The sequence below is a fragment of the Thalassophryne amazonica genome, chromosome 13 (assembly GCF_902500255.1).
Source record: "Thalassophryne amazonica chromosome 13, fThaAma1.1, whole genome shotgun sequence".
Classification (NCBI taxonomy): domain Eukaryota; kingdom Metazoa; phylum Chordata; class Actinopteri; order Batrachoidiformes; family Batrachoididae; genus Thalassophryne; species Thalassophryne amazonica.
In genome coordinates this window covers 94066918-94080204 of record NC_047115.1, presented here as the reverse complement: position 1 = coordinate 94080204, position 13287 = coordinate 94066918, and the positions used below count along the sequence as shown (strand labels likewise).

General features: G+C 42.1%; 1 long non-coding RNA gene across 1 annotated transcript in view; it reads left to right on the top strand.

Moving 5' to 3' along the window:
- The window catches only part of LOC117523562, a 93357-nt gene extending 82932 nt beyond the window's left edge, over positions 1-10425 (top strand). Inside the window, exon 3 of the long non-coding RNA XR_004564539.1 lies at positions 10334-10425. This is a non-coding gene — a long non-coding RNA (uncharacterized LOC117523562). The remainder of the gene's footprint in view (positions 1-10333) is intronic.
- The last annotated feature ends 2862 nt before the right edge of the window (positions 10426-13287 follow it).

Genomic DNA, 13287 nt, shown 5'->3' with positions numbered 1-13287 from the left:
ACAAATCAGAAAATGTGCAACATTATGGAAAATACACACACACACACATACCTGCAGTGCTGTTTAGATTTACTTCACTGCAAATAGTATGAACCGAAGATATTTCACCTTTTTACTCTGGAAAGAAACACGATCATCAGTGTAGTGTTGAATTAGATCACTGACACTGTCACGAGCTAATCACTGATACAATGTACAGCCACTTGCTGTCAGCACTGGATGAACAAAAACATGATTAAATGTGTGTGGTGCCGTGGACAGGATCCCACAGAGGCACATTTACCTTGTTAACCATAAAACCAACGAATTATACAGGCAGCAAATTCCTGTAGTCTCCTCTACGTTGGTGTTGACCCGACTCTGCACTAAGTCCATACAAGGTGATTGTCTCTACTTAGAAAAAGAACATGAGTCTCATTGACATTTGGCTGCTGTGGATTTAGTGGAGAGGAGTGTCTCTGATGCCTCTTGTATTTGGAGTCTGTACGTGCACGCCTCTGTCCTTTTCTGCAAGGGCGCAATTTAGAACTAGAAATTGGGGGGGACAAAGTGCGAGGCCCGCAGGTCCGAAGCCCATAGGCCGGGGGTCTGGGGGCCGCTTTAGGCCCCCATTAGCCAATGGTTTCTAGATAAGCTCAGATGCATTCTGAGCCTCCAGGACAGTAATTTTAATGTTTTGAGAAGACCATAAAGTGGACACCATTTGACTTATGCAATTTGAAACTGTGGATATAAGTACTTTATTCTGAGAATAGCCAGCATTGATTTTATTAACATCCTGGTGTAAATAAGGTATCACCACATGTGTAGAACTCAAAGAATGATAGGTTGAGTTTTTATTTTAAAAAAACAACTGCAATGTGGTAAAAAAAAAACAAACAAAAAAAACAGGCTCTTAATAATTAACTATCGCATACTGTATTTTTTTTTTTCTCAAGATTTGTTTTTGCATAAGTTTGAAAAAACAACAGAGCATAAGTTTAGGATAAATTATCATGAATTTAATTTTCGAAGTGGCACTAATGACAACACTCGTACTGAACATAATTCCGCTTGCATAGACTGATTTTGGAGATCAAGCAATAATTGCCGATGGGCTTTCTGAGGTCCCAGGTAGCTTTTCTGATTTCCTTTTCTAACTTTCAGACATTTAGTAAATTAGCATATGGTCCATTGATACTTATGTGTAGACACTAGTCCCTAGAGGCAACTATTTTTGGTTTCAAATCTGGGCAAATGCAGTCCCAGAAAATTCCGATGTGACAAACAAGAAACAGGTGTAAACAAGTCAATGCTGCTAAAAATACAAACTTGCAGAAACAAAGATACTATTCTGACATGGTTTGCACATAAGACTGACATAGCATGTTTCAAGTACACACATATATGTCAGAAGGTGGGGGGAACATACCATATTCTGTCCCCCCTGGTTGAAAAGGTGGGGGCATAGGGTAATGACTGGGTTTGGTAGGGGATAGGGGGGACCCCCCTATCCCCCACCAAATTGCACCCATGCTTTTCTGGATTACAAGTGTGACTTGTCTGTTACTACCCAGGGGCGGTCCTGGAGGTGAGCCGACCGGGCGGCCGACCAGGCAGCCGCCCGGGGCGGCATCGCAGGGCGGGGGGGGCGGCACGACCGTGGGGGGGGGAAAAAAAAAACGGTCAAAAAAAAAAAAAAAAAAACGGGGTGGGGGGGTTGTCCTGACGGGGGGTTCGTGGTTTCATTACGTTACGCCAGAGCGGCGCCCCCACCTTCCCGTCCCATGGCGGCTTTCCTCTCACTCATTCCCGCAGCTTCACAGTGCTATAAACAGTAGCGAAGCAAAGACTGCAGCGAAACGAGACGAGTCATTGGATAAATACTGGGCTTTGTCCCGCCCATCGGATGCTCAGCGTGTCTGCGGGTCTATGCGGCAGTGGGCGGGCCTCGGCTGGCCCGGACGCTCAGCTTCTGCATGATGATTGGATGATCTGTCTGAGGCTGAATTCCTTTTTGATTGACAGCAAAATGAGCGAATCAGCGATCTTTTGGTGTAAACATCCGTGGGAGCATTTTCATTCTGTTCTGAGTTGAACCGGAGACTTTCCTAATCCTCTTAGTGGCATTTTCTTTGTTAAAAACGACTAGCGACAAATCGAGCTTCTATTTCTGGTGTTTTTTTTTTTGTAGCTGCTTGTGTTTGCAGACTGACTTCTATCACTCTTTCTGACTTCTATCGCAGTTTCTGTCCCTACCGAGCAGCGGGTGCTGCTGAGCTTCTCCACCGTCACAAAGCACTCACAGGCGGACAAACTTCACACTAGCCTCGCGCCAGTCCCAGCTAGTGAGCTAGCTAGGTAGCAAGCTGCACATAATGGCAGACAATCTGAATGTTGTGGACCGGATTTTGGCGAAGCCATTTGATAGTCTTCCTTACGAAGAACCCATGGCTGCTGTCATGGCTTCAGCTCTTAATGGTTTGCATGCCAAAGTTAAAGCAATAGCCCCCAGTGCAATGTTTGTGCATTGCTCTGCACACAGACTGAATCTGGTTCTGTCTCAGAGGGCTAAATGCTTATCTGAGTGCAGAATATTTTTTGCATCACTCTCTGGGTTTGCCACATTTTTTTCAAAATCCACAAAGAGGATGCCTTTTCTTGAGTCTGCAGGCTGCTCAAGGTTGCCCAGAAATGCTCCTGCTCGATGGAATTTCACATCACGGATAGTGAGCACTGTGGCAAACAATTATGATGCCCTCCTGCAGACTTTTTTAAGTTAGTGTTTTCATGGATGGTGAGGCGGAGGTGGTGGCCATGTTAGTGTGCGCGGGGGGGGGGGGGGGGGGGGGTGCGCGGGGGGGGGGTTTCGCCCGGGGAGTAAATCACTCTAGGACCACCACTGTTACTACCAATTGGGGGGGGGGGGGGGTTGTGCTCAGCCCCAAAGTGCCTTATACTGCATAGTTTCAGCAAGAGCGTTATTATGACATGGATCAGATCTTTTTTCAAATGAGCACAAATAAAAAACAAAAACAAACACTACTTTGCTTTCCATAAAAAGAAACAAAACTCAACCAAATCAGTGGAAAAAAAGCATCTTTTGCCTGTGGTCCTGAATGACATGAGTGTACTGATCACGGCTCAAATATGACCCATCACACCATTAGAAATGATTATTTCGTTCACCATATTATAGCATCATCAGCATTTATTTATTTATTTGTGTGTTTGTTAGCAGGATTACGTCAAAACTACCACATGGATTTTTGCGAAATTTTCACCACAGATCGATATTAGGCCACGGAAGACTCCATCAAATTTTAGAAGTGATCTGGATTCTGGATCACAATTTCAATTTGTATGCTTCACTTTGTTGGATTTTGAGGATTACGTCAAATCTATTTAACAGATTTTCACCAAATTTTCACCACACATTGGTGTTAGGCCTTGGAAGACTCCATTAAATTTTGGAGGTGATCTGGATCCAGTTTCTGGATCAGGATTTCATTTTGTAGACTTTTAAGGTTTACATCAAAACTACTTCATGGATATGACATCACAGTGTAAAACCAAGATCAGAAAGACACTATTTTGTTTCAGCTTGTGAATTAAATATGAGATTAGAACATCTTGATCAGTCGGACCGTTCTGGATCAGTATGCAGTTATTACATTGTGTTGTGGAATCCATATTGTTTGTTTTCTTTTTTTTAATTGGGCTTAATCTGATTTGTCAAAGGATTTATGGATTTGTTGCTCTACTCAGACGTCATCACATGTAAGTCTGTAAAAATTGCGTTGTTCAATTTAAGATGACATTCAGGTCATGTTTATGTTGCCATAGTTCCTTTTTAGTTTACACTCTTGGATGAATTGCATTCACATTCTCCAATTCCTTAAATTTTTGTTTGAGTTTATTTCAATACATTTAACAGTTATTCAAAATGTAACCATTAACATGCTGAACAATGAGTCCTCTCCAAAGTATTGTGTTTTAGGTCATATTGCCATCACACAGCAGATTTTCCATATATATCTACATTTTTTTTTTTTTTAGATAATAATTACCACACAAAATATGGAGGAGCAGATTGGTTTATGTCTCTAAGGCCTGTCAATGATGCTTACATTTTTAGCATTGTGCTTCCACTGGAAGAAGCAGGAAGCTGAATGTGACCTAGTTTCAGGACCAGGAAAAGGTTCACACAGTGGGACATGTGAAACCTATACGGTTATTATCGGTATTTAACCTTGAAGTCAAGCAGGCGATCATTCCCAAGGCAAGATCTTTCTCACCACCTGATGCGAGTGGGTGCATATTGGACTCTGTGCTCTGCTTGATGCTACAATCTGCTGACTCCTGCTGGTAATTTTGCCTGGTCCACTTAGTTGACATTAATCCTGCCAAACCATGGAATTAAAAGAGTCATATTACGCACCTTTTCACCAAGCTAGCTAAGGTCACACAGGGTCTTAAAAACATACGAGGTCTGTTAGAAAAGTATCCGACCTTTTTATTTTTTGCAACAACCATATGGATTTGAATCATGTGTGATTGCATCAGCCAAGCTTGAACCTTTGTGCGCATGCGTGAGTTTTTTCACGCTTCTCGGTTGCGTCATTCGCCTGTGAGCAGGCTTTGAGTGAGCAGTGGTCCAGCCCCCTCGTCGGATTTTCATTGCAAGGAAAATGTCTGAACGATTTGGAGCTTTGCTGCATCAGATTTTTCCAGAAACTGTGAGAGACCTCCAGGTGGACACCATTCGGAAAATTCAGATGGCTTTCAGGGACGATTCTATGGGGATCACACAGATTAAGGAGTGTTACAACCGGTTTAAAGGCCGCTCACAGCGGCTGAGGGCACGCCGCACTCCGAGCGGCGATCGACAGGCTGAAATGACCAGATCATTTCCAAAGGGAACGCTGTGTTGATCCGGGACGTCGTCTGACTACCAGAGAAATGGCAGAAGATGTGGACATAGCACTTTTTTGGCACATTCCACTGTTACAGGAGTTTTTGTCATGGAAAGAGGAGCGGAGGAATTCGCCACGGAGCCGCTAATGGTGCGGGACAAAAGCACCTCCGTGTTGGTCCTCTTGTACCATTCGGAAGATTCAGCCAGCTTTCGGTGGCTTTTCAGTCGTGTGACTATCTGAGAAATTGTGGACGAGCTGGACATGCCACAACATGTCCTGTGAGGCTTCATCACGGTGTTGGTTTTTGTTCTGCGCCATGCGGCTCCGTCCCGACGCGCGAATTCCTCTGCACGTCTGTGTCAATGTGCCGAAAAAGTGCTATGTCCACATGTTCTGCCATTTCTCTGGTAGTCAGACGATGTCCCGGATCAACACAGCGCTGACTTTGGAAATGATCTGGTCGTTTCAGCCTGTCGATTGCCGCTCGGAGCGTGGCGCGCCCTACGCCATTGTGCACCTTCTTTAAACCTGTGTGATCCCCATAGAATCGTCCCTGAAAGTCGTCTGAATCTTCCGAATGGTGTCCACCTGGCTGTCTCTCACAGTTTCTGGAAAAATTTGATGCAGCAAAGCTCCAAATCGTTCAGACATTTTCCTCGCAATGAAAATCCGACGAGGGGGCTGGACCACTGCTCACTCAAAGCCTGCTCACAGGCGAATGATGCAGCCGACAGGCATGAAAAAACACGCATGCGCACGAAGGTTCAAGCTTGGCTGATGCAAGCACACGATTCAAATCCATAAGGTTGTTGCAAAAAATAAAAAGGTCGGATACTTTTCTAACAGACCTCGTATATTAGTTTTCGCTGCAAAATACCACAGAGGTGACAAATGTGACCGTTTTCAGGTCTCTAATAGCTTTTTAGTAGCCTGGCATAACCAGACATGTCACTTCACATGGATGCAAACCAAAATGCAAAGAAACATGCAAAGAAATGTGACGTAAGATGATCAACACAAAAATGTTGACAATCTGAATCAGCTGAAATAAGTTAGTACAAACATTAATAACATAACGTAATTGATAAAAGCTGCATGAATCCTGGAGTGGTGTTTTGTGTTGACATTATGTTGTAAATTCAGCGCAATAAGTTATTTAAAGTTAAATTCCATAAGTACAGCGAGGTTATGTTAGGACAGTAGCTACAACATGCATTTCATGTGGCTTCTAGTTCAACTTAATACAGCAATAAATAAAACAATTTATATGATGTTATTCACTAATTAATGCCTGGCAGCCTGGTGGATGAGCGGTTAATCGCTCGTTCCCAGAGTAGAAGCTTCCAAGTTCCTTATACTCTCCATGTAATGTGTAGTTGTATCAATAAAGGCATTTGGGATAAAACTACTCCCAAATCATCCTGAGGTGTTGGCTCTGCTGTGGTGACCCCAAATGAAAAAAGGAGACACTGAAACAGCTTCCTTACATTCATTGCCTTATGCTGAAGAGGACATGCCCTTGAAATGGGTGTTTCAACAAGACAATGACCCCAAGCACACTAGTAAACGGGCAAAATCTTGCAAAATAATGCCTCGCAGATGTGAAGAAATCATGAAAAACTGTGGTTATACAACTAAATACTAGTTTAGTGATTCACAGGATTGCTAAAAAAGCAGTTTGAACATAATAGTTTTGAGTTTGTAGCATCAACAGCAGATGCTACTATTATTGTGAACACCCCCTTTTCTACTTTTTTTTTTTACTAATAGCCTAATTTCATAGCCTTAGGAGTGTGCATATCATGAATGCTTGGTCTTGTTGGATTTGTGAGAATCTACTGAATCTACTGGTACCTTGTTTCACATGTAACAATAAGAAATATACTCAAAACCTGGATTAATCTTTTTAGTCACATAGCACTACTATTATTCTGAACACTACTGTATGTAAATAAGTTGAACTTCAGCCACAACAATCCCTCTAAGAGTTCCTTAGAAAACCTTGGCGGTGACTCTTGGTTACCAAATAAATCATGTCTGCTGCTGATTACTGTTTCATTGTGGACCCCAAGCTGCATGATGGTAATTCCAAGTTTTGTAACTTCCCGATCTGTTCCAGTGGTGAAACAACTATAGCCATTGGATTTTTTTCACTGTGCCACATTTTTACAATGATCAGCGGGGACGGCCTAGACTGGCCTAGCTGTATGCTGCATTTGATGTACCGCAGAGATGGGATGTCATAACTGGAAATATGCAATTTTCATAAAACAGACATGTGCTTCACTTACCTTAAAAACAATCATAAGCAAAGAAAGACATACGTATTGTGTGATTCCCCTCTGACGGTCTTTCTTTTTCCTGCACGGCTGCACTCACTTCACTAATCAGAGCTCCACTTTTTCAGCAGTCTGCTACAGAGACACAGTACCAGATCATTATTTGTCACATACTGACAATTCCAGCGTTTATTACTTTGCCTTCCTGTTTTTTTTTTTTTCTTCCCTTCACACACGCTCCATTTTTAGATGTAGCACAGCTTCATGTTGATATAACATAAAATTACATGGCTGCTGATTTCTCTTGACTTTCACACACACACACACACACACACACACACACACACACACACACACACACACACACACACACACACACACACACTCCCTTCACATCCTGTGTTGTGTTCTGAAAGCCCCGACGATGAGCTGGTTTGATTTTGACCCTGAGACCAGTCTGTACTTTGATGAATGTTTATGGACTCTGAAAATGTCCAGTAACAACACGGACCTGAACCTGAACCTTTCCCTTAAACGTAAGTCCAGTTTTGCAGTGACGAGGAAAGTGGAAGTCTTACAGCTGTTTTGGAGGAGTTTCAGACATGGTGAAAGGGAGTTGGGAGTTGTATTTGTTTTGGCGACCCTCCTGTCCTGTGCGCCAACAGCATTTCTTGTATATTCGTCCATGAATTGTCTGAACTGTTCTGTAATTTATGTTTGTATCATGGCCCAAGCAGAGGGTCACCCTTTTGAGTCTGGTCTGCTTGAGGTTTCTTCCTCAGGAGGAGTTTTTCCTTACCACTGTTGCTCTGAGGGTTGGTAAAGGTTAGAACTTAGCTGTGTGAAGCGCCTTGAGGCAACTCTTGTGATTTGGTGCTATATAAAGGAAAATAAGTTGAAAATTGAAATTGTGAAAGAATGACTTAAGTCTGGTGACGTGGAGTATTTTAATACCTGGTGTATTTAGGTCCATTTGCAGTGAAGATGATATTCCAAACATTTTCTGTTCCTGACAAAATATCAATTTGGATGGAAGAATTGACTTAAGTCTGTGTTTTGGTGTCGTGAATCAATGAAACAACTGGTAAACCATGTCCAGTGGCAGTGAAGAGGATAGTGGAAGGATTAAGTCATTGCTGAAGTGGACTGTTCATTTTGACTGGAACTCCTGTGTGCCATTCTGCATCTGTACCGAGTCCGACTATCACCGCCTCTCCACCGAGACGCCACCCCTCAACTCCAGGCTGTACTTGGGTTATATAAAATTATAGGGTTCAAAAAGAATGATCTGGCCAAACTGAACCCTGCTGACATTAAAACTTTGCAGAAACCCTTAAGGGCCTTTCATCCCATGCATCATTCTAAAACCCATTATTTTTAATGAGATGCACAGGGTTCTAGCTAGGACCACCTTAGTGCCAGGTAAATTATGTGATCGTGGCTCATAGCTTCGAGGGGCCTGGTCTAAGTGGAAAATTATGCCCATTTTGAACTGTGGAGATGTATTTTTGTCCATATTCGCTACAGTTTTGACAAGAAACAACCCCAGAAAAACAATAAAGCAACAACAACTATTACTGAGTCTGTTATAGGGATAAAAACAGTCCATCTTGGTGTTTAGTTTCTGCCTCCAGGTCTATAGGTAATAGGTAGGGTGTCCTGAGGTCAGTCCAACACCCTGGGGTGCAGCGCCAGCACCATTAAGGCATAGTAAAGTCCATTCAACATCTTTTTTGGACTATAATCAGTGAGCTGTTTTTCTTGGAGTTATATCTTTTGAAAATAAGGGTTCAGATGCAAAGCCCAGTCCTTCAGTGTTTTTTTTGTTTGTTTTTTTTTTACATGCAGAAAGCTACAGTTTAAAGTGGGCATTTAAAGGAAAAGTTGTTTTAAAAACAAAATGACAATGATTTGTTAAAATTAAGATTTTGCATGCACATTGGCCTTAACTAAGATTTTGTCATTTTAAAGATGCTGAGTTTTGCATTTCTCCAATAAGTGTTTGTTAATCAGATAAGATGTTGCATAGATGAAGATTAGTTCTGGGTTGAAAATATAGATTTAAAAGCAAATCCCTTCGGCTGCTCCCTTGTTTTGCACTCGGGGTCGCCACAGCAAATCCAAGGTGGATCTGCATGTTGAATTGGCACAAGTTTTACGCCAGATGCCCTTCCTGACACAACTCCACATTACATGGAGAAATGTGGCAGGGGAGCCTTCTGAACTGAAACCAAGCACATTAACCACTTCCCCACCACCCTTGCATTGAAAAGATTGATTTGATGATTTTAAATCGATTCTCATTTTAATTCCCACAGATCGACTCACACATCCAAAGATATATATGTATAACAGCGTCTGTGAAGAAATGAGGCTGCAGTTGGGCTGTTACATTGTTCTGATTTAGAATGCTGCAGACGCGAGTGTTTGTAGGGGAGACCGGGACCATTTGCCCATGGAAAATTTTAAATTCCTAACTCTGAAATGCTAATGTCTGCATCTTGAGGGCCAAATTTTGTGAAGTAAAGCCATAGTTTTTATTTTTTTTTATTTTTGTTACAGCCTTACTTTAAAGCTAAAAGAAACAAGGCATCAGGCCAAAACATGGAAGGGTGTAGAACTGTACCTGTGTCAGGGCCAAAGGAACAGGTACCTCTTTTGGCTGCCCTGGATCTGTTCAGTAATTCTGCCCCCTAGTCTATCATTCTGGGAGGGGGACTGGTCCGTGCCATCAGTCTTATAGCCATCATTATTAACTACCAATACTTCATTAATTTGCTGTCAAATGTCAATATAATACTAGTATTAGTATGTTGCATAACTAGACAGGTAACAGCTCAAAAACGATTTAAATAACACTAACCCAAATTGATATTGAATCAAATCGAAATAATTGATTGTGAATCTTAAGTATCAGAATTGAATCGATTCTTGAAATTTGAATGGATACCCAGCTCTAATGAAGATGCAACATTTCTTGTGAAACATGCAGAACACCAAGCATTACAAACAAATGTCAAAGCTTGTAGCTCACTTTGAATCAGGTACTGATCAATAAATTATTGAATGTGTTGCATTGCTTTCAATCAGTGCAACAGCATTCGTGATAACAGTTTGGTGACCTAAAGTGACTTCTTCTGTGTCTGTTCTTCACAGCCTCCAACAACCCTCCACAATTTAACAACTACTTCTTCACGACCTACCTGCTCATCTATGAAGACACACCTGTTGGTGAGTCCTGACTGTCTGCACTGTCTGCACTGGCACCATCTGAAGGACGTACAGTGAAGTTGTCTCTGGTGAGGTCTGTATTGGTTTTGTTGCTGCTCAGGGAGGAACTGTTTTCTGTATTCACTGAACCGAAACAAAAGAAAAGAAAGAAAAATGCTGTTATTGTGATGGCAGTAGTTTCCTGTGATGAGACTCTCGATTGTGATACTTTGAGTTTCCTCGTACAGAGCTGCGTTTTTTTTGTGCTGTTGTTGACATCTACATGGAAAAGGATTTGATATCTCCATCTTATTCTAAACATGTCTATATGTATATGTATTTTGAGGGGCATCTGGAGGTTACAGCATGAGGACTAGATATGGAGCACATAACCGCCTGGATCCATTATGCTCTGTCTTCTTTATTTTTTGTCATCTTTCTTGGTTGCAGTGATTGACAGGCCAATTTACAGTTGTCTGATTTTTTCATCCTCTTCAAAGGTGTCACTGGCTTGGAATTAAAATCCTTTATATTGGAAGTTTGATTTTCTTTTTCCATCATGACCTTTCCAGTCTGCTGATGTGTTGGACTCCTAATGCCTTTACAGATCATAGCTGAATTATAAGTGAATTTTATACACATTAATAATATTTTCCATCATCAGAAGGATTGAGTGGAGTCTTTCATATAGCGAGGGAGCTTTCTTGGACAAAATGTGGCTTCTATTTGTATCAGAACAAATCAAACACAATGCTCAACATCTGGGTCATATATCCACTGGTTCAGTGGGTGTGTCCTGTCCAGTGCTAACCTGGCTGCTCGGGAATATTCAACACTTTGGAAAAGCTGAGGCATGTACCCTAGAAAGTGAAGTTATAGAAAAGAGGCAGTCAGATCCAACAGTAGGACAGTGACACATTTTTTCGGAGCTGAAATGAAACAATCAAGATGTGCTTACAGTGCCAATTGTTCACTTTAATTCAGTGAGTTTAACATGAATATGACATTAACCATTTAGGAAATACAGCTATTTTTATGCATAATCCCATTATTTTCAGAGCCTTGAAGTACAGTATATCTGGAAAGTATTCACAGCACTTTACATTTTACACATTTTATGTTACAGCCTTTTTGTTATTTTAAAATGAATGAAATTCATGTTTTCCTGAAAATCTACACAAAATACCATATAATGACAATGTGAATTTTTTTTTTTTCAGATTTTTCAATAAAAAATAAACAAAAAACTAAGAAGTCAACTATTCATAGCTTTGGCAATGAAGCTCAAAGTTGAGCTCAGGTGCATCATCCTTGATCATCTTTGGAGTGGATCTCCAACTTCCTGATGGACAGGGCACAGCAGGTGGGGCTGTGGAGCATCACATCCAGCACACGGACAATTGGCACTGGTGCCCCTCAGGGGTGTGTGCTCTCCCCTCTGCTCTTCTTCCTCTATACAAATGACTGCACCTCAGGGAACCCCTCTGTTAAACTCCTGAAGTTTGCGGATGACACCACCATCACTGGACTCATCCAGAATGGTGATGAGGCAGCATACAGAGAGGAGGTGGAACAGTTGGTCCTCTGGTGTGGTCAGAACAACCTGGAGCTGAATCCTCTCAAGACTGTGGAGTTGATAGTAGACTTCAGGAACCCTTCATCACTGCTCCCCCCTCCCCCTTCCATCCTCACTGTGCCTACTGTGGACATTTTCTGGTTCCTGGGATCCACCATCTCCCAGGATCTGAAGTGGACCTCCCACATAGACTCCATCAGGAAAAAGGCAGAGAAGAGGATGTACTTCCTCAGACACCTCAGGAAGTTCAACCTGCCCCAGGAACTGCTCATCATTTTCTACACATTTTCTGTCTTGCGCATCACCATCTCTGTTTGGTTTCCCTCTGCCTGCAAACATAACAGGCACAGACTTCAATGAACTGTCAAGTCTGCATTGGAGCCAGCTTGCCCTCCATCCAGGACTTATACCGGTCCAAGACCAGGAAGTGAGCTGGTAACATATCTGCAGACCCCTCACACCCTGGACACACACTGTTTAAACTCCTCCCCTTTGGTTGACATTACAGAGCTCTGTACGTCAGAACAACCAGACACAGGAACAGTTTCTTCCCACAGGCCATCACACTGATGAACAACTTAACCTGCCAAAAAACCTCACTCATTCATATACCTCATGTACAACTTAACTTCAATCTGTTTGTCTGTTTCACACATTTTTTCTCTTATTGCACATTTTATTTTATTTGCACATTTTTTATTTGCACATTTATACTGTGAATTAGTCTGTGTTTAGTGTATATTTATGCATGTCCATACAGAGAGAGTGCAGCTCAAACCAAAGTCACATTCCTTGTATTCTGTGGATACTTGGCAAATAAAAGCTATTCTGATTCTGAGATGTTTCTACAGTTTAATTGGAGTCCACCTGGTGTAAATTCAGTTGATTGGACATGATTTTGAAAGACACACTCCTGTCTACATATTATGTCCCACAGTTGACAGTCAGAGCAAAAAGCAAGCATGAAGTCAAAGGAATTGTCTGTAGACCTCAGAGACAGGATTGTCTTGAGTCACAAATCTGGTGAAGGGTACAGAACCATTTCTGCTGCTTTGAAGGTCCCATTGAGCACAGAGGCCTCCATCATTTGTAACCGGAAGAAGTTGAGATCCACCAGGACTCTTCCTAGAGCTGACCACCCGACTAAACTGAGCGATCTGGGTTGAAGGGCCTTAGTCAGTGAGGTGACCAAGCACCCAATGGTCACTCTGTCAGATCTCCAGCATTCATCTGTGGAGAGAGGAGAACCTTCCAGAAGGACAACCATCTCTATAGCAATCCACCAATCAGATCTATATGGTAGAGTGGCCAGATGAAACCCACT